Raw genomic sequence first — 21,767 nt, 5'->3', positions numbered from 1 at the left:
ATGACTGACATGACAAAACTATTACCCTTCTTATGACACTGAAAATCTGGGCATCACAGGTTTGATAGCTGTAATACTAGTCACTAGCACGTAAGATGCAAATAACCTCATTCCCTCCCCAAAACCTGTTCTTCCTCGTTACTCTAGTTCCCACAATGGATTTGAATTGTCTCGTTAGGATGTGTGTACTTTATTTTGAACAATCATTCACCATGTTCCTGGTGTGACAACGGACTAACTCCAGACGCAATATCTAAGGTCAGTGTAATTTACACGGTGCCTTCAGAGTCTGACACAAATATCAAGTCCCCTCAACAATACTAACATTCAGGCTAAAGAATTCAGTCAGCTCAGAAGCTTATTGTAAATCTCAGTTGGAGCGATGTGGAGAGAGAGTTCCTGGAGAATCGTTGTGAATGAGTTAGAACTTACAAGTCAGAACTGGGTTCACTTTAGCTTTTGATGTATGTATTGATGACTTATACTTGGGCATTGGAAGCACAGTGGCAAAAATCTGCTTACAATGGAAGCAGGGAGGTTGGCGCACAGTAAGGAGAATTGGCAAAGGTCCTAGGCAGAATAAACAGACAGGTGCAATTTAATGTGAAGAAGCATTTTGGGAGAAAATCCATGGAATGGTAATATGGATTCAATGGAGAGATCGTGACTAACATGGATAACAGAGATAGCTAAGGATGAAAGTGTGTAATTTCCTGGAGGTGTGAGTGTCTGTAGATAAAACCAGAGAAAAGGCCAATAGCACTTTGGGTTTTACGAGGAGGGACTTACAGTACAAGAATACAAAGTGCTGATTAATTTTACAGAACATTGATTGGGCCACAGTTAGGCTACTGTGCACAAGTTTGACCACTTTACATCGACATGGGCAGATGGGGTATAATGTGGGTAAATGTGGATTTGTTCATTTTGGCAGAAAGAATCGAAAAGTAGTACAGTATTTAAAGGAAACAAGTTTGCAGAGCTCAGTGGTACAGAAGGATCTGGGTGTCCTGGTACATGCATCACAAAGTTAGTGTGCAGGTACAGCAAGTGATTAGGAAAGCAAATGGAATATTTGTGTTTATTGCAAAAAGAATGGAATATAAAAGTAGGGAGGTTTTAATACAGCTGTTACAGGGTCTTTGTGAAACCACATCGGGAATACTCTGTGCTATTTTGGTCTCCTTATTTAAAGAAAATATATAGTTACTTCGGAAGCAGTTCAAAGAAGGTTCTCTGGATTCATTCCTAAGATGAAGGGATTGTCTTACAAAGAAACGCTGAACTGGTTAAGCATGTATCCAATAGAGATTAAAAGAATGAGAGGTGATGTTATTGAAAAATATATAAGATCCTGAGGGGTTTTGACAGGACAAATACCCAGAGGATGTTTCCTTTATATGGGGAGGCTAAAACTAGGGGATATAGTTTAAAAATAAGAGGTTCCCTTTTGGGACAGAGATGAGGAGAAATATTTTCTTTCAAAGGGTCAGTGGTGTGTGGAATTCTCTTCCCCAGAAAGTACCGAAGACTGGGTGTTTAAATTTATTCAAGGCAGAGTTTGATGGATTTTTGACAAAGGAGTTGAGGATAATGAAGGGCAGACGGGAAAGTGGAGCTGATACCACAGCCAGATCAGTCATGATCTTATTGAATGGCGGAACAGGCTCGAAGGGCCAAATACTCCTGCTCCTATATTAACATCATAAAGACTTTCGGGAATTTGTTGAGTTCTTGTGTGAGTAGATCTCCCAAACTGAAATTTGAATTTAACTTGGAATTTTAACAACTATACCAGAAACTGTAAATGGGAGTGAACTGTCAGTCAATCATTACGCAATTGGCTGAATAAGATTTAATTACTGAGCAGGAAGCTGGGTCAGTATTTGTTAAAGGTGTGGCTCGATCATCTGATGAACAGAGTGGTCGTAAACTGTGTGTAACAGTTAGGAATTTGGTGAGAATGGGAATTGGATGCAGAGAGGGAAACAGATCCTGCTTTTATTCCCCCAATATTTGACGTGGTTTGTGTAAACTTGAAACAATAAGTATTTAAAATTTGGTCCAATGTTTTAATGTTTGTGGCAGGTTAATGTATAGAAAAAGAAAAACTTGTAATAAACTAAAAAGTAGTGAAAATAATATAAATAATCTAGATAAAATATATGGCAAAGTAGGCTGTGTCTCTGCGCTGTAGGATTTGGGGGTTTGTGGATAGACAAACTGGATGTTTCTATCTTAAATTTCTCTGATAAAGAGTTATTGAGCTGAATTCGGAGTTAATCTGAGACCCGAGAGACAGGGAAAGATTTGGACAGTTTGCTCCAGGACTACGGGGGCAGGTTCAAAATGGAGTTGGTAAGGTTGGTATTATAAGGAGAACCAAATGAGATAGAAAAAGATCCCCAGGAATATCTCATTAAACAGGTATGATGTACTTTCAACCTGTCCTGTGTGGATGAGGATACGGACTATTCAAGGACAGCCATAAAATGAACCATCACACTGGAGGAGAAGCTTTCAGGAGGAGAGGAATCAATAATGAGGCGGACAGATTGCTTCCTTTTGTAAACTGGATTGAGCCCTATGTGTGACGGTACCTACATGGTGCCAGAGCGAATGACATCTCAAACTGGCTTGAAAAATATTGGAGTGGGAGGATCCACTTAGTGTGATCCATATTGCGGCTAACAATATAGATTAGGCAAGTGGTCCTGTTTGGAAAGTACCAGAAACTAGATTGGTATAGGGATATGGAGATTAGGGAGATGAACACAATGGCTGAAGGATTGGAATGGGAAAAAATAGTTTTATGGTATACTGGGACAAGAAAAAATTACCATTAGGATTGGCTCCACCTGAACTAGGCTGGGACCAGGGGCTTAGCAGAAATAGAGACTTTAAAGTGAGATGTGGTGGGCTTGTGTAGAAAAGACAGTATAAATAATAGTTCAAAAACACAGTGATGAATCTTTGGAATTCTCTACCCAGAGGGCTGTGGAGGCTCAGTCGTTGTGTGTTCAACATAGAAATTGGTGACTTTTATGGATATTGAAGATACCAAGGAATAATACAGGAACATGGTAGATGATCAGCTGTGATCCAATTAAGTGGTGGTAAAGGAGACTCAAGGGGCCGAACGGCCTAATCATGCTTCTGATTTCTATGAAAGGGGTGAGAGTAGGTCAAAAATTGTGCATTTGGGACTTGTGGTAAAGAGAAAACGTAGAGGTAAAATAATTAAACCTGGAGAAAAATTATAAATGAAGGAGTAAAACTGAGCTGAGGCCTAGTAAATGAGTGTGTCTTAAATAAGCATTCCTTGTACAAGTACGCAGGGCATGAGAAACAAATTGAATTTCATGCCAAATTTAATTTGAAGGATATAACATACTAGCCATTTCTGAGACATGATAGTAAGACAGAATGGGGAACTAAATTTACCAGCCTGTAAGATTTATCAGAAAGATTAGGAAAATGGTAGAGCAGGACAAGTAACCTTATTGATTAAGGAAGGAGTTATTTCAATGGTAAGAGAGGATATAATGAAAGCAGAAATAAATTTTCTTGTCACAATGCTATCTGACAGCGCCAGGGGCCTATGTTCGATTTCAGCCTCGGGTCACTATCATTTTAGAGTTTGCATGTTCTTCCCATGACTGCATGGGCTTCTCTGGGTGCTCTGGTTTCCTCCGACACTCCAAAGATGCATGGGTTAGGTTGATCGGCCATGATAAATTGCCCCTTTGTGTCAGGGGATAGGACCAGGGTGGGATTGTTGTCAGTGCAGGCTCATTGGGCCAAATAACCACCTTCTGCCCTGTAGATTGCATGATTCTATGAAATTATTGAGGACTAATAGGAATTGTGCAGGTTCAGTCGGCGGTTAGGAAGGTAAATGCAGTGTTAGCATTCAAGTTGAAAGGGCTAGATCACAAGAGTAGGGATGTAATTCTGAAGCTGTGTAAGGCTCCAGTCAGACCCCATTTGGGGTATTGAGCAATTTTGGGCTCTGTACCTAAGGAAAGATATGCTGGCCTTGGAAAGGGTCTGACAACACCAGGTTTTAGTCCAACCAACTTATTTGATAGTAAACTCACAAGCTTTTGAGGGGACTCCCTCTTCGTCAGGTGGATGGAGACTTTTGGCCTCGGACAGAGCATATAAAGCACAGACAGTTTAGAGATTACTGATTAGAATGCGAATCTTTACACCTAACCTGCTGTTCAAGTCCTAAAGTAGCCGACAATGTGAGTGGAAGGAGCACTGATCACAGGTTAAAGAGATGTGTATTGTCTCCAGACAGCACAGTGAGTGAGGTTTTGCAAACCCAGGCAACTCACGGGGGTTACAGATAATGCGACATGAACCCAAGATCCCTGTTGAGACCGTCCTCGTGTGTGGAACTTGGCTATCAGTCTCTGCTTAGCGACTCTGCGCTGTCGTGTGTCGTGAAGGCTGCCTTGGAGAACGCTTACCCGAAGGTCAGAGGCTGAATGCCCGTGACCACTGAAGTGTTCGCCAACAGGAAGGGAACAGTCTTGCCTGGTGATTGTTGAGCGATGTTCATTCATCCGTTGTCGTAGCGTCTGCCTGGTCTCCCCATTGTACCATGCTTCGGGACATCCTTTCTTGCAACGTATCAGGTAGACAATGTTGGCCGAGTTGCAAGATGCCAGTTTCCAGATGCAATTTTACAACTCATCCGCTTTATCCTGGACCACAATGTCTTCACCTTCAACAACCAGTTTTTCATCCAGACACACGGAACAGCCATGGGGACCAAATTTGCACCTCAATATGCCAACATCTTCATGCACAGGTTCGAACAAGACTTCTTCACTGCACAGAATCTTCAACCGATGCTATACACTAGATACATCGATGACATTTTCTTCTTTTGATCTCATGGTGAACAATCACTGAAACAACTATATGATGCTATCAACAAATTCCACCCCACCATCAGACTCACCATGGACTATTCCCCAGAATCAGTTGCATTCTTGGACACACGCATCTCCATCAAGGATGGTCACCTCAGCACCTCACTGTACCGCAAGCCCACAGACAAGCTCACAATGCTCCACTTCTCCAGCTTCCACCCTAAACATGTTAAAGAAGCCATTCCCTATGGACAAGCCCTCCGTATGCACAGGATTTGCTCAGATGAGGAGGATCGTGACAGACACCTCCAGACCCTGAAAGATGCCCTCATAAGAACAGGATATGGCGCTCGACTCATAGATCGACAGTTCCGATGCGCCACAGCGAAAAACCGCACCGACCTCCTCAGAAGACAAACATGGGACACAGTGGCCAGAGTACCCTTCGTCGTCCAGTACTTCCCCGGAGTGGAGAAGCTACGACATCTTCTCCAGAGTCTCCAACATATCATTGATGAAGATGAACATCTCGCCAGGGCCATCCCCACACCCCCACTTCTTGCCTTCAGACAACCACACAACCTCAAACAGACCACTGTTCGCAGCAAACTACCCAGTCTTCAGGAGAACAGTGACCACACAACCTTGCCACAGCAACCTCTACAAGATATGCCGGATCATCAACACGGATACCATCATTACACGTGAGAATACCATCCACCAAGTACACGGTAAATACTCTTGCAACTCGGCCAACATTGTTTACCTGATACGTTGCAAGAAAGGATGTCCCGAAGCATGGTACATTGGGGAGACCATGCAGACCCTATGATAACGGATGAATGAACATCGCTCGACAATCACCAGGCAAGACTGTTCCCTTCCTGTTGGCGAACACTTCAGTGGTCACGGGCATTCAGCCTCTGACCTTCGGGTAAGCATTCTCCAAGGCGGCCTTCACGACACACGACAGCGCAGAGTCGCTAAGCAGAGACTGATAGCCAAGTTCCGCACACATGAGGACGGTCTCAACAGGGATCTTGGGTTAATGTCGCACTATCTGTAACCCCCGTGAGTTGCCTGGGTTTGCAAAACCTCACTCACTGTGCTGTCTGGAGACAATACACATCTCTTTAACCTGTGATCAGTGCTCCTTCCACACACATTGTCAGCCACTTTAGGAATTAAACAGCAGGTTAGGTGTAAAGATTTGCATTCTAATTAATAATCTCTAAACTGTCTGTGCTTTATAGCTCTGTCCGAGGCCAGAACTCTCCATCCACCTGACGAAGATGGAGTCCCCTCGAAAGCTTGTGAGTTTACTATCAAATAAATCGGTTGGACTAAAACCTGGTGTTGTCAGACTTTTTACTGTGTTTACCCCAGTCCAACACCGGCACATCCACATCTTGGAAAGGGTCCACAGGAATCCCTGGGATAAAGAGCTTTGTCATATGAGCAACGGTTGAGGACTCTGGGTCTGTACTCATTGGAGTTTGGAAGGATGAGGCGGAATCTTATTGAAACTTACAAGATGCTGCAAGGTCTGGATAGAGTGGATATGGAGCGGATGTTTCCTCTAGTGGGAAAAACTAGAACTAGGGCACAACCTCAGACTAAAGGGAAGTTCCTTTAAAACAGGGATGAGGAGGAATTTTTTCAGCTAGAGAGTAGTGAATTTGTGGAACTCTTTGCCAAAGGCTGTGGAGGCCAGGTCATTGAGCGCCTTTAAAACAGAGATAGATAAGTTCTTGATGCATAAGGCGATCAGGGGTTATGGGGAAAAGGCAGAAGAATGGGGATGAGAAAAATATCAGCCATCATTGAATGGCAGAGCAGACTCTGTGGCCGAGTAACCTAATTCTGCTTCTACGTCTTATGGTCTTATTAATTCAGAGATTAGACAGACAAAAAGCAAAAGCAGAATGTTTTAATTGAAGATTTAAAAGTTCATATAATTTGGGATGTCAAAACTTTGAATGTTTTGTATGTTGACAGTAGTATTCTGCAAAAATATGTCCTATACCCAAAAAGGGGCATGCCAGATTAGATTTAACAATGAACCATATTTAGCTAACAGAATGTGAACATTTATTTAATAGCGATCGTTATCTGATTATGTTCAATATACTGTTTGAAAGGAAGAAATATGAAACAGCTATTAAAATTTTCACCTATTCAGAGACCCAGCGTGGATTTGTACAGGGTAGGTCATATTGATGAATCTGATTCTGAAGACATGGCTAAAGCAGTGGGCAGGGGAATATCTATATCAGGGTGAGGTAATAAGCCGTGGATAACGAAGGAGGTGAAGGAAAGTGTTAAATTAAAAGTGGAGGAATTTAGAGTAGCTAAGAGCAGTGGGCGAGAAGAGGATTGGGAAAGGTTTAAATGTCAACAAAGATTGACAAAGAAGTTGATAAAGGAGGGTAGGAGAAGCTATGAAGCTGGGCTAGCACTTAATATAAAAAAGGATAGCAAGAGTTTTTATAAATATATAAAAAGGAAGAGGCTGGCTAGGGTGAACGTTGGTCCTTTAGAGGATGAGAAAGGGGACCTAGTGGTAGGGGATGGGGATATAGCTAAGGTCTTGAATAACTTTTTTGTTTCTGTCTTCACGGAGGAGGACGTGAATAATTTGCCGGGTGTTAGCGATGGAAAGGTGGTAGGACTGGAGGGTCTTAATGACATTACTGTTACTAGAGAGGTGGTGCTCGACAGACTGGAGGGGGGGTGGGGGGGGGGGGGTGCTGATTGTGGACGAGTCCCCAGGACCGGATGGAATGCATCCGAGGGTTCTGAAAGAAATGGCGGAGGTTATAGTGGATGCCTTGGTGGTTATTTTCCAGACGTCGCTGGATTCCGGGGAAGTGCCGGAAGATTGGAAAACGGCTAATGTTACGCCGTTGTTTAAGAAGGGTGCCAGGCAAAAGGCAGGGAATTATAGGCCGGTTAGTTTAACGTCTGTGGTAGGTAAAATGTTAGAATCCGTCATTAAGGAGGAAATTGCGAGGCATCTTGAAGGGAATTGCTTGATAGGGCAGACGCAACACGGTTTCGTTAAAGGGAAGTTGTGTCTGACAAATTTACTGGAGTTCTATGAGGATGTGTCTAGGGCAGTGGATAGAGGAGAGCCGGTGGATGTGGTCTTTCTGGATTTTCAGAAGGCGTTTGACAAGGTACCTCACAAGAGGTTATTGCAGAAGGTCAGGGGACATGGAGTTGGGGGTAGGGTGTTAGTGTGATAGAGGATTGGTTGTCAAATAGGAGGCAGAGAGTGGGGGTCAATGGGTGCTATTCGGATTGGCGGTTGGTGACTAGTGGGGTGCCCCAGGGGTCGGTGCTGGGGCCTCAGCTATTTACCATTTATATAGATGATCTGGAGGAGGGAACCGAGTGCAGGGTGTCGAAATTTGCTGATGACACCAAGATTGGGGGAAAGGCAAATTGTGCGGAGGGTGTGGAGAGTCTGCAGAAGGATCTAGATAGGCTGGGCGAATGGGCCAGGAAATGGCAAATGGAATTTAATGTTGGCAAGTGTGAGGTGGTCCACTTTGGTAGGAAGAATGGTAGGAAGGACTATTACTTACGTGGCGAAAAACTGCAGCAGGCGACAGTGCAGAGGGACCTCGGGGTCCTTGTGCATGAGTCGCAAAAACCCAGCTTGCAGGTGCAGCAGGTGGTCAGGAAGGCAAATGGGATGCTGGCCTTCATAGCGAGGGGGATTGAATATAAAAGTAGGGAGGTCTTGCTGCAGCTGTATAGGGTATTGGTGAGGCCGCAGCTGGAGTACTGTGTGCAGTTTTGGGCGCCGCACCTGCGCAAGGATATTTTGGCCTTGGAGGGAGTGCAGAGGAGGTTTACTAGGCTGATACCGGAGTTGAGGGGGTTGAGCTATGAGGAGAGGCTGAATAAACTAGGCTTGTACTCGTTAGAGTTTAGAAGAATGAGGGGAGATCTCATTGAGACGTATAAGATGATGAATGGGATGGATAGGATAGAGGTGGAGAGACTCTTCCCGCTCAAAAAAGACAGTAGGACTAGGGGGCACAGCCTCAAGATAAAGGGGAGGCGGTTTAGAACGGAGTTGAGGAGGAACTTCTTCACTCAAAGGGTGGTGAATCTCTGGAATTCTCTGCCCGTTGAAATGGTGGAGGCTGCCTCGCTAAATATTTTTAAGAAGCGGGTTGATGGGTTCTTGATAAGAGAGGGGATTAAGGGTTATGGGGAGAGGGCGGGAAAGTGGAACTGAGCCACGACAGATCAGCCATGATCTTATTGAATGACGGGGCAGGCTCGAAGGGCTAGATGGCCTACTCCTGCTCCTATTTCTTATGTTCTTATGTTGTAGTATTAGCTTCCAGAAAACATTTGATAAAGATCCTCATCAGTTAAAGTTGAAGCTAACATGATTGAACTATTAAAATTAGCTGAATTGCAGGACAGAGAATAAGGCAGGTTCTCTTATTGGCAAAACATGGCCTCCCACAGGATCTTTATATGTTTTCAGATGTGGCCATCGCTAGCAAGGTCAGCATTTGTTGCCCATCCTCAATTACCCAAAAAGTGAGTGCCTTGATGGGCTATTTTAGAGAGTAGTTAAGAGACCACCACATTGCCATTGGCTTGGAATCATATGTAGGCCAGACCAGGTAAGGACAGAAGTGTTTCTTCCCTATAGGGCATTCATGAACCAGATGGGTTTTTAACAACAATTGGTGATAGTTGCCATGATCACTGTTACTGAGACTAACTTTATTAATTGAATTTAAATTTCACCAGCTTCTGTGGTGGGATGCAAATTAACTCAGTTTAGGTTTCTTGATTACTAGTCCAGTGTTGTTACTGCGATGCCACTATCTGTGTTGGGGATGTGACTAGTCACCATATTTGTTAACAACTTTGATGTGTTAGAAAGTCGCATATCAAAGTTTACTGATGATGCAAAAATAGGTAGCATTATGGGATAGGATAAATGGCAACATAATGCAAAGAGTTATTGATAGATTAAATGAAAGCTAAAATGGTGACAAATGGATTTCAAAGTAAATAAATTAGAGGTCATCCACTTTGGAGCCAAAGTTTAAAAAAATGGTGAAAAATTAGAAATAGTGGTGCTCCAGAAAGATTTGGGGTGCAAGTAGAATTCATATTCCAATGAAATAAAGCTTTAGTTAGACCACAACAGGAAATGCAAACAGTTCGGAGTACCACACCTTAGGAAGGATATGATGGTCTTGGAGGGTGAAGTATAATTTAGCAGGACTGGACTGCAAGGGTTCAACAAGAGGGATCATGTAAACTAGGGTATTTCTCTGGGAAATTATAACGTGACTGACGTTTTCAGGATATTAAAGACAACAATAGAGTAGATAGGAGTTCTGCTAGCTGGGGAATCCATAACTGGGGGGCAAAGTTTTAGAGACAGATTTCTCAGCAGTGAAATTAGGAAATATTTCTTGACACAAAGGATGGTGGAAGTTTGGAACCCCCCCTCTCTGCAAATAGCAAATGCTAACTCAATTAATAATTTTAAATATGAATGACAGATTTAGCACAAAGCATTAGGGAGAATGGGTAAAAGATGTCTTTGCAAAGAAAGCTCATAGATTCGCTATAATACTGATTAGTAGGACAAGCTCAAAGAGTTGAAACAAAAACAGAAAACACTAGAAAATCTCAGCAGGTCTGACTGCATCTGTGGAGAGAATAGAACCAACGTTTCGAGTCAGGATGACCTTTCATCAGAGCTCCCCCTTCTCTCATTGCCTGGATTGATTGAATTCAGCCTCTATGCTGGTAAGTGCTCCCCACATCAAGGCCATTGTATCAACCCGGGTATTTTACGGCATCCATCAATCTATCAAATACCTAAAAGAAATGTGCTGGTGGTCTCCAGGGCTGAACTTGAGCCTTCCCAATATTTCTGCAGCCTTCATTCCCCACTTCTCTTACCAACATGTCTGTCAAACGCAACACCCACAGGACTTAACCTGTTGAAATCAGTAACTGATCGATCTCCATCTAAACCTATGTTGTGGCTATTCTTTCCCATCCTTTCAATTTTGTTCTTCTGCAGTCCACACCTCCACATTTGCACTTTCTCCACATACCCAAACCCCCATATTCTTGCCACCTTCACATTGCCGCCACCTTCACACTCCCACCACATTCACATTCCTACTCCCCCGATATTCCCAAAACTTTCACATTTCTAAAATTCCCACATTCTGAAAACATTTTCATTGCCACCACCCCAACATTACAGTGAAAAAAGTACCCTCTCCAATTGTTTATTGCATCACTTCTAATGCAGCCCAATGTCCGAATTCCCACACTCTGATCCCAGGATACGCTGGGAATTCCCACACTCTAATCCCAGGATACATTGGGAATTCCCACACTCTAATCCCAGGATACTCTGATGTTGAATTTACATTCTCCTTAATTGCAGGCGCCTGTTGGTTCGTGAATTAATGTTTCACTGGGTGATAACCTGGCTTATTTGGTCCAACTCTTTCCAGAGGATTGTAAATTCAAGCTCTAGTTTTTAATGTAATTTTCAGCAGGGCTGGGTAAGGTGGGGAGTTGCTACAATTGTTGAACGTGCTGACTTTCAAATGAATAATTAAACCAAGGCCCTGCCTGCCAATGAAATTAAAAGACAATAACTGGGCATTTAGCTCCCTTACCACCTGTGAGTGAAGCTGTATGCAGATGTCTGCTAGATTTGACTACACAGCAACAGAGGCTGCAAAACTAAACCATTGGCACGTCATGAGGCTGAAATGACTTGTTTTATACATATATAAACCAAACGTGGAGGTTAGGCGGATTGGCCATGGTAAATGTGTGGGATTACAGGGTTAGGGTGGAGTTGGGGGGTGGGAAATGGGCCTAAGATTTTTCTGTTGGAGACTTATTGGGTTGAATGGCCTCTTTCTGCATGTTAGGGATTCTATGGGGTTGGTCATAAACTCTTGTTTTTCTCAGGGTTCTGCTGATCTAGCAGGGAACATTGGCGGTTAGAAGATATATTTAAACAGTAGCATCAGAGAGAGAGCAGCTCAGTAAATACAAGCCTAGCCTGTAACTGTTATCAAGTGGCAAGTTCAAATTCTTACTAGTTACATGGTTTATTTAAAATGCCTAAGACTTGATAGAAAAGTTGCTCAAAAATTGAGCAAAGTGTCAAAACCTGTCAGAAATAAATACACAGAGAGGAGCTCACGAAGTCTCAGGTCATAGATTGCTGCAGTTACCATGCCGGTACTTTATTTCGCACCATTGGACCTGAAAGGATGAAATTTGGTGAACAGTTATATGAGGATTAATGAAGGACACAGACTTATTCAGACTATTGGCATTTTGCAGCCAAGAAAAATTCCTCTCCATCATAAATCAGGTTATTTTTAGTTACAGTTAAAATGCAGCAGCCCAATCTCTCATTTCAATTCTATCTGCAATCAAATAAAAACCACAGAATGTGACTTCTCACCTCAGTGGCTTCAAATTCTTCATGATTGGGAACTCTGATTGTGTTTCCAGTCCATCCAATGGACAGGAGCTCAAATCCGTTTAGGAACTAGGTTAAAATACCGGAATTAAGCATGGGACTTCCCTCATTTATATAGCCTGATACTTTGTTAATCCCAAGATGGGGTATATTAGATTGCCATTTGTACAATTCCCATTGTTAAGAATACACTATACTTACAAAGGTTGCCACAGACATCTCCTTCAATCCAATACCTAAAGCTGCTCAGGTTCATCTCTTCATAAGGATTTGCAAACTCAGCAGGAACCCTAGGTTTAGTGGCTGGATAGGCACCTACCCATTTGGGAAAAAAAACAAAATATGGCTCATTATTTTCTATGTACAAGTCTTCATCACAGTGAAATGATGAAAAAGAATTGCATCTGAGGCAGACCTGGCTTCATCTCACTAAACTCATCCACCAGGTAGTCATTAATCCTTGACATTGCGACACTACTCAAACAGCCGTTACAGCGAAAACGGGACATTGACTCTTTATAATAGGGTGGAGACTCTAAACATTAGAGATAAAAAAAACTGGGTTATTAAGAACCAACAGTTAGTGAAAAATCAACCTATCACTCAATTAACCTAGATTCCATTTCAAATCAATGCTAATGAGTCTGCATTATATTGCAAATATTACAGCACTGAGCACATTTTATTTATAATAAGTAACTTCACTTACCTAAGGCACCAAGCCCTTACCACCAGTTGTAATCAGTGACTCCAATCCCACCGATTCCAATCCCACCGACTGTAATCGCTGACTCCAATCCCACCGACTGTGATCGCTGACTCCAATCCCACCGACTGTGATCACTGACTCCAATCCCAACGACTGTAATCGCTGACTCCAATCCCACCGACTGTAATCTCTGACTCCAATCCCACCGACTGTAATCTCTGACACCAATCCCACCGACTGTAATCACTGACTCCAATCCCACCGAATGTAATCACTGACTCCAATCCTACCGACTGTAATCTCTGACTCCAATCCCACCAACTATAATCTCTGACTCCAATCCCACCGACTATAATCACTGACTCCGTACCAGGGCACACTGTGGCACAATGGTTAGCACAGCTGCCTCACGGCAACAGGGAATTCCTCCCTTCAGTCACTGTCAGTGTAGAGTCTGTACATTTTCATCGTGTCTGCATGGGTTTCCTCCTGGTGCTCCAGTTTCCTCCCACTGTCCAGAAATGTGCATGTTAGGTGTACTATTTCCCCTTTATTGTCCCTTAGAGTCCAGGGATAGATTAGTGATGGTAAACGCGTGGGGTTACGGTGTTCGAGCACGGGTCTGGGAGGGGGTAGGGGGGCAGTTTTGTGAGATGCTGCACCAGACAGTCAGTACAGACTTGATGGGTCAAATAGGATTAAGTTTGCAGCCCGCTTCTTATAGGGATTCTATGAATTTGCACTAATACCTGAACTTAATTAACCAGGATCTCAGCGCCAGTCACTATGTTCTGTAAATATATATGTTCCTAATGTTAACCCATGTCTGTCAATTATACATAGATTCCATCTACTTACCATCAGGCACACTGAGGCTTAATCCAGGTGACTGTAAAAATAGAAACATTTAATAATTTTTCAGAACAATTATAGATTATAGAGCAAAGCATTATGCCCAACATACTGATCACTATTGACTTGGTCTACCCCAACCACCCACCCTCTCATCATGTCCCTAGTTTCTTGTACCATAGACACAGTCTTCCACTGAATTCATTCCCACTGTCTTAACTTATTGTCCTTCTGTTGTACCTTAAAGCAAAAAAGTTTTTAAAGTTTATTTATTATTCACAAAAAAGGGCTTACATTGACACTGCAATGAAGTTACTGTGAAATTCCCATATTACCTTTGGCCACATATGCCACATCCGATTTCCTTTTGAAGTCTCACTGTCAGTACGTTTTTTAGATATGATCTTATATAAAGTCTTCTTGAATCCAAAAATGACAGGGAGAATGGTGGTTATTTGTTTATTTTACAAGACATCTGCAGGTCACGGGAAATCGAAAGATGAGAAACATTACACACTTGCAGCACCCTTCCGATACATGGTTATAGAGGAAATCTGGCAGCCAATGTATGTACAGTGATCTCCCACAAACAGCAATTCAATAGTGACAAGACCTTAGTGATTGAGGGATTAGTATTGGCCAGGACCCCAGAGAAAGCTCTCCTACTCTTCTTTGAGTCCTGTGGGATCATGTAGACCTTGAGCGAGCAGACAGTATTTAACATTTTATCTAACAGTGCACAGCGCCTGCAGTACAGGCACTGGGAGAATTTACCTGGACTTTGTGCTCAGTCTCTAGAGTGGGACTTGAACCCATAACATAGAACATAGAACGTTACAACACAGTACAGGCCCTTCGGCCCTCAATGTTGTGCTGAGCTATGTCCAATCCCAAGATCAAGCTATCCCCTCCCTATAATTCTGGAGTGCTCCATGTGCCTATCCAATAACCGCGTGAAAGTTCCTAAAGTGTCCGACTCCACTATCACAGCAGGCAGTCCATTCTACACCCCAACCACTCTCTGAGTAAAGAATCTACCTCAGACATCCCTCCTATATCTCCCACCATGAACCTTATAGTTATGCCCCCTAGTAACAGTTACATTCACCCAAGGAAATAGTCTCTGCATGTCACTCTATCCATCACTTTCATCATCTTATAAACTTCTATTAAGTCACCTCTCATCCTCCTCCGCTCTAAAGAGAAAAGCCCCAGCTCCCTCAACCTTTCCTCATAAGACCTACCCTACAAACCAGGCAGCATCCTGGTAAATCTCCTCTGCACTCTCTCCAATGCTTCCACATCCTCCTTATAATGAGGTGACCAGAACTGAACACAATATTCCAAATGTGGTCTCACCAATGTCTGGTATAGTTGCAGCATAACCCCACGGCTCTTAAACTCAAACCCCCTGTTAATAAACCCTAACACACTATAAGCCTTCTTCACGGCTCTATCCATTTAAGTGGCAACCTACAGAGATCTGTGGATATGGACCCCAAGATCTCTCTGTTCCTCCACATTCCTCAGAACCCTGCCGTTGACCCTGTAATCTGCATTCAAGTTTGTCCTATCAAAATGAATCACCCCACACTTATCAGGGTTCAACTCCATCTGCCACTTTTCAGTCCAGCTTTGCACCCTATCAATGTCTCTCTGCAGCCTGCAAGAACCTCCACCTCATCCACTACTCCACCAATCTTGGTGTCATCAGCAAATTTACTAACCCACCCTTCAGCCCCCTCTTCCAAGTCATTGATATAAATCACAAGAAGCAGAGAACCCAGCACTGACCCCTGTGGTACACCACTGGTAACTGGCCTCCAGTCTGAAAATTTTCCCTCTACCACCACCCTCTGTCTTCTAAGACACAGCCAGTTACTTATCTAATTGGCCAAATTTCTTTCTATCCCACACCTCCTTATCTTCTTCATGAGCCTACCATGGGAAACCTTATCAAACGCCTTACTCAAATCCATGTATATGACATCAACTGCTCTACCTTCATCTACACACTTAGTTACTTCCTCAAAGAATTCAGTCAAATTTGTGAGGCAGGAGTTACCCCTTACATAACCGTGCTGACTATCCCAGATTAAACTGAATCTTTCCAAATGGTCATGAATCCCATCTCTCAGGACCCTTTCCATTAGCTTACGGACCACTGAAGTAAGACTAACTGGCCTATAATAACTAGAGTCATTCCTATTTCCCTTCTTGAAAAGAAGAATAACATTTGTCACTCTCCAGTCCTCTGGCACAATCCCTGTGGACACTGAGAACCCAAAGATCAAAGTTAAAGGCTCCGCAATCTCATCCCTTGCCTCCCAAAGTATCCCAGGATATATCCCATCTGGCCCAGGGGACTTATCTACCCTCAGGTTTTTCAAATTCAAAACATTTTCCCTCAGAACATCTACCTCCTCCATCTTTTCAGCCTGTATCACGCACTGTTCCTCAAAAACATGACCCCTCTCCTTAGCGAACACTGAAGAAAAGTATTCATTCAATGCCTCACCTATCTCTTCTGACTCTATGCACAAGTTCCCACCGCTATCCTTGACTGGCCCTAACCTCACCCTAGTCATTCTTTTATTTCTTTCATATGAGTAAAAAGCCTTGGGGTTTTCTTTTATCCGACCCATCAAGGACTTCTCATGCCCCTTCCTAGCTCTCCTAAGCCCTTTAACTCATTCCTAGCTACCTTGTAACACTCAACATTTTGATTCAGAAGCAGATGTGCTACCCTAACGACTAGAGAGAAGGACAAAAGAGTGAAAGGAAAAATTTCAGAATATCAACACAGTTTGGAAGCTTCATTCCAAAGCATCTACTGGATAATTTCAGCAAGTCAGACAAATTGGCAAGGTGAAAAAATGAAATCTCAAATATTGCTTTAAATGAAAGAATAAAAGTAGAACAAGGGGACAAAGGTTAACGATTAATAAAGTTTAACTTTAAGATTGACATTAGAAAATGCTTCACACAAACAGCAATCAATTCATAGATTGGACACCAGATAGAATGGTGAGGAACAGCCCTGGAATTAATTAAACAATGACTAGATGCTGAAATGAGAGTTTTTCGGGTCATTAGGAATTGGTAAATTTCACGAGGTCAAATGACCTTGTTCATGGGATTCATTTTGCAACCTGCAATTGAAAGCCTTGCCAAGTTTTGCAGGCTGCTACTCTGCTGTGTAAGCAACTCCCTCTCACAAGAGGCATAGAATAATTCACCCTGTCTCAAAGGTTCAATTAAAGGCTGTAAATGATTTCCGATTCCGACTACACAGAGGTATCTTGATGACCCTGAAGAGGAAGGATTACAAACAGGGGACACCAAGTACCAAGTAGAAAGAATGTACCTTGTATACATCATAGAACACAGAAAAACTACAAACAGGCTCTTCGGCCCACAAATTGCACCAAACATGTCCCCACCTACTAGGCTTACCTATAACCCTTATCTTACTAAGTCCCATGTACTTCTCCAAAAGTCTCTCAAAAGACCCTATTGAATCCGCCTCCACCACCACAGCCAGCAGCCGATTCCACGCACCCCCACCCTCTGAGTGAAAAACTTACTCCTGACATCTCCTCTGTACCTACTCCCCAGCACCCTCAACCTGTGTCCTCTTGTGGCAGCCACTTCAGTCCTGGAAAAAGCTTGAGAATCCATCCGATCAATACCTCTCAACATCTTGTACACCTTTATCAGGTCACTCTCATCCTTCATCTCTCTAAGGAGAAACCGAACTCTCTCAACCTATCCTCATAAGGCATGCCACCTAATCCAGGCAACATCCTTGTAAGTCTCCTCTGCACCCTTTCTATGGCTTCCACATCCTTCCTATAAGGAGGCAACCAGAACTGAGCACAGTACTCCAAGTGGGGTCTGACCAGGGTCTTATACAGCTGCAGCAGTATCTCCCAACTCCTAAACTCAATTCCTCGATTGATGAAGGCAAATTCTCTTCCTTCAGTACCATGGACATTGGCAACCTTGGACTTCCACTGGATTGCTCCATGATTATGCATGGCAAAGAACTGCAATGGATCACCATTGCCTTCTGCAGTTGGCTAATCAGCAAATTCTCCCGTTCTTATTTCCTGCCATCAGGCCTACTGAAAGGAATTACAGGCTGATAGTCAACTTGTTTGGCCACATCATGATTGCACCTTCTGGCCTTTTGACAACAATCAAGTGTGAGATCAGGTGTAATATCAGTTTCTTCAACTTGGATCTGGTATGTCCCTTGTCTGGAGACCAAAAATTAAATTGTTTTTTAGAGAAAGCAAGAAAATGATTAGGGGCTAGCTCCTTCCACCTGTCTGTTGGCTTAGTAACTCTGAGAAAGGAATAATAAACAAAACTTTCCTTCAGTGGCCATCAAGTCCTGAAGTGGGACTTGAACCTGCAGCTTCCAGTTCACAAGCAGGGATACTAGCCTTTGTGCTAGAAGACAACCATGTCAATAATAGTTGAATAGATTTAGTTGGAAAGGTATTTTTGTTTTTTGTTTGGTGAAGGACACATGACACTTCTTTTGGCATTTGTTTAGTTTGAATGGATCATCCCAAAATATTAGTGCCAAAAATAGATATTTCAGATGTTTAATTAGTGACCCTGCGGCAACCAAAGGGTAAGCACAATGTCACCCTTCCTGATCCAGCCCAGTCTCCCTTCCTGATCCAGCCCAGTCTCCTTCCTGCTCCAGCCCAGTCTCCCTTCCTGCTCCAGCCCAGTCTCCTTCCTGATCCAGCCCAGTCTCCTTCCTGATCCAGCCCAGTCTCCCTTCCTGCTCCAGCCCAGTCTCCCTTCCTACTCCAGCCCAGTCTCCTTCCTGATCCAGCCCAGTCTCCTTCCTGATCCAGCCCAGTCTCCTTCCTGATCCAGCCCAGTCTCCCTTCCTGCTCCAGCCCAGTGTCCCTTCCTGCTCCAGCCCAGTCTCCCTTCCTGATCCAGCCCAGTCTCCCTTCCTGCTCCAGCCCAGTCTCCTTCCTGCTCCAGCCCAGTCTCCCTTCCTGATCCAGCCCAGTCTCCCTTCCTGATCCAGCCCAGTCTCCTTCCTGATCCAGCCCAGTCTCCTTCCTGCTCCAGCCCAGTCTCCCTTCCTGATCCAGCCCAGTCTCCCTTCCTGATCCAGCCCAGTCTCCCTTCCTGCTCCAGCCCAGTCTCCTTCCTGATCCAGCCCAGTCTCCTTCCTGATCCAGCCCAGTCTCCCTTCCTGCTCCAGCCCAGTCTCCCTTCCTACTCCAGCCCAGTCTCCTTCCTGATCCAGCCCAGTCTCCTTCCTGATCCAGCCCAGTCTCCCTTCCTGATCCAGCCCAGTCTCCCTTCCTGCTCCAGCCCAGTCTCCCTTCCTGATCCAGCCCAGTCTCCCTTCCTGATCCAGCCCAGTCTCTTTCCTAAATAAAAGCAAATTACTGTGGATGCTGGAGCCTGAAACCAAAAGAGAAAATGCTGGAAAATCTCAGCAGGTCTGGCAGCATCTGTAAGGAGAGAAAAGTGCTGACACTGAGAGTCCAGATGACTCTTTGTCAAAGCTAAAAGGCATAGATAGTGGGAGATATTTATACTGCAGGGGGAGGGAATGAAAGATGAGTCATAGCCCTAGAAACCAGGGGAATAGATTACTAGTAGCTGTCCACAGTGAGAATAAAGGATATAAATGGCCAAACAGCAGAGAAGCTAAAATGAAAGTGCGACAGATGAAGATGTTGGGGGAGGGGAGGAGGGAAATGGATGGGACAGAGGTAAAATTTAGAAAGGGGGAAGCAAAGGGGGAGAAAAGGTAAGGGAAGGGGGATAAAGTAGGGGGAAAGATTGGGGGAAGAACAATGAAGAAAGACAATGAAGAAATGAAGGATAGAGGACAGTGAAAATTAATTAAAATATAAAGAAAACAAAGGGTTCAAGGTGAGGTAGAACAAATCATCTGAAGGTGTTGAATTTGATGTTGAGACTGGAATGCTGTAAAGTGTCCAGCCGGAAGATGAGATGTTGTTCCTCCAGTTTGCGTTGAGCTTCACTGGAACATTGCAGCAGCGTTTCACTTGCACCTCTTTCAATTTGGTGTACTGCATTTGCTGCTCCTAATGTGGTCTCTATATTGGAGAGACCAAGCGTACACTGGGTGATCGCTTTGCTGAGCACCTTCCATCTGTATGCAGTCAGAACCCTGACCTTTTGGTTGCTTGCCATTTTAACACACGATCCTGCTCCCATGTCCACATGTCTGTCCTTGGCCTGCTGCAATGTTCCAGTGAAGCTCAACGCAAACTGGAGGAACAGCATCTCATCTTCCAGCTGGACACTTTACAGCATTCCAGTCTCAACATCAAATTCAACACCTTCAGATGATTTGCTCTACCCCACCTTGACCCCTTTGTTTTCATTTTATTTTATTTAAGTTTTTACTGTTCTCTATCTTTTATTTCTTTATTGTCTTTCTTCACTTTTCTTCTCCCCTTCCGCCCCAACTCTTTCCCCCAACTTTATTGAGGGGATGAAAGATGAGTCATAGCCACAGAAATCAGGGGAAAAGAGTGCTATTGGCTGTCCAGAGAGAATAAAGGGTGTGAATGGCCAAACAGCAGAGAAGCTAAAATGAAAGGGTAAACTATGAAGATATTGGAGGGGTGGAGGGGTGGGGGGGAATGGATGGGACAGAGGTAAAATTTAGAAAAGGGGAGAAAAGGTAAAAAATGGACATGGCTGTGTGGAGTTTACACATCCTCTTCGTGTCTGTATGGGTTTCCTCCAGGTGCTCTGATTTCCTCCCACAGTCCAAAGATGTGCAGGTTAGGTTGATTGGCCATGCTAAAATTGCCCCTTAGTGTCCTGAGATGTGTAGGTTAGAGGGATTAGTGGGTAAAATATGTAGGGATAGGGGGGTAGGGCTTGGGTGGGATTGTGGTGGGGCAGACTCAATGGGCCGAATGGCTTCTAAGACCATAAGAAATAGGAGCAGGAGTAGGCCATCTAGCCCCTCTAGCCTGCCCCGCCACTTAATAAGATCATAGCTGATCTGATTGTGGTTTAGTTCCACTTACCCGCCTGTTCCCCATAACCCTTAATTCCCTTATTGATCAGAAATCCATCTACCTGTGACTTAAACACATTTAACGAGGTAGCCTCCACCACTTCAATGGGCAGAGAATTCCAAAGATTCACTACCCTCAGAGAGAAGAAGTTCCTCCTCAACTCTGTTCTAAATTGACTCCTCCTTATTTTGAGGCTGTGCCCTCTAGTTCTTGTTTCCTTTCTAAGCAGAAACAATCTCTCTACCTCTACCCTGTCTAGCCCCTTCATTATCTTATAGGTCTCTATAAGATCTCCCCTCAGCCTTCTAAACTCCAACCAGTACAGGTCCAATCTACTCAATCTCTCCTCATAAGCTAACCCCCTCATCTCCAGTATCAACCTGGTGAACCTTCTCTGCATTCCCTCCAAGGCCAACATATCCTTTCGCAAATAAGGGGACCAAAACGGCACATAGTACTCAGTACTGTGCGCAATTTTCTGCACTGTACGGTTTCTATGATTTCTATGAAAGGGACCCCTGCAGGAGAAGTATCTTCCACTTTCTATGCCTCTTCGCTTTAACAAAGCGTCATTTGGACTTTAAACGTTAGCTCTTTTCTCTCTTTAGAGATGCTACCAAAGCAGCTGAGATTTTCCCGCATTTTCTTTTGGTTCCAGTCTCCCTTCCCGATCCAGCCCACTCCCCTTCCCGATCCAGCCCACTCTCCTTCCTGATCCAGCCACGCAATGTGATTCTTACAATTATTGCCCCAGC

Source organism: Carcharhinus amblyrhynchos, chromosome 3, assembly GCF_965287045.1.
Source record: "Carcharhinus amblyrhynchos chromosome 3, sCarAmb.v2.hapA, whole genome shotgun sequence".
NCBI classification, from domain to species: Eukaryota; Metazoa; Chordata; class Chondrichthyes; order Carcharhiniformes; family Carcharhinidae; genus Carcharhinus; species Carcharhinus amblyrhynchos.
The sequence above is the reverse complement of the archived record's forward strand: the minus strand, read 5'-3'. Positions refer to the sequence as shown.